This window comes from Capricornis sumatraensis, chromosome 16, assembly GCF_032405125.1.
Source record: "Capricornis sumatraensis isolate serow.1 chromosome 16, serow.2, whole genome shotgun sequence".
Classification (NCBI taxonomy): Eukaryota; Metazoa; Chordata; class Mammalia; order Artiodactyla; family Bovidae; genus Capricornis; species Capricornis sumatraensis.
In genome coordinates, this window is record NC_091084.1 from 74,961,977 (window position 1) to 74,962,824 (window position 848).

The following is an 848-nucleotide window of genomic DNA, read 5'->3' on the forward strand; positions in this document are numbered from 1 at the left end:
CCTTAATATTTGTCACTTATATTATGTACCGGTATTGAAATTAAATATGAATATTACATGTGCATGACTCATTTGGTATGGAATCCAGAATTTGGATAGATGCTGTGTGTGTGTGTGTGTGTGTGTGTGTGTGTGTGTGTGTGTATGTGTATGTACAGTGAAGAGCAAAACCTTTATACATAGGGACATTTATACATAGGGACACAGTACCAAATTCCACAACTGGCAAAATGATTTTTATTGATGAGCCCTTATTAGGTAAAGTGCGAATGAAATGCTCTACAAATATTAATTCATCTTCAAAACAACTCTAGGAGGTATGGACTATGATCAACCCCCTTTTGCAGATGAAGAAGCTGAGGTAGACGGAAAGGCAGTCATTTGCCTAGAGTGACGTGGGTGTGTGCTCTGCTGTGTCTGACTCTTGAGATCCCATGGACTGTAGCTCGTCAGGCTCCTCTATCCATGGAGTTTTCCAGGCAAGACTACTGGAGTGGGTTGCCCTTTCCTCCTCCAGGGGATCTTCCCGACCGGGGGATTGAACCTGTGTTTCCTGTGTATCCTGCGTCTCCTGCATTGGCAGGCAGATTCTTTCCCACTGAGCCACCTGGTGCACGGTTCTTAGGTGGCAAAACCAAGATCTCAATCTGGGCAGCCTGGCTCCAGAGCCCAGGTTTTAGATCCGCTCTTGAGGACTTCTCTGTGTTGTCCCGTAGCGGAGCCACCAGCCACACGTGGCTTCCAAGCTCCTGATGCCTGGCTAGTGTGACTGAGGAACTGGATGCTAGATTTAAATTAATTTTAACTTAAATAGCCCATGTGTGGCTAGTGGCCGCTGTATGAGACAG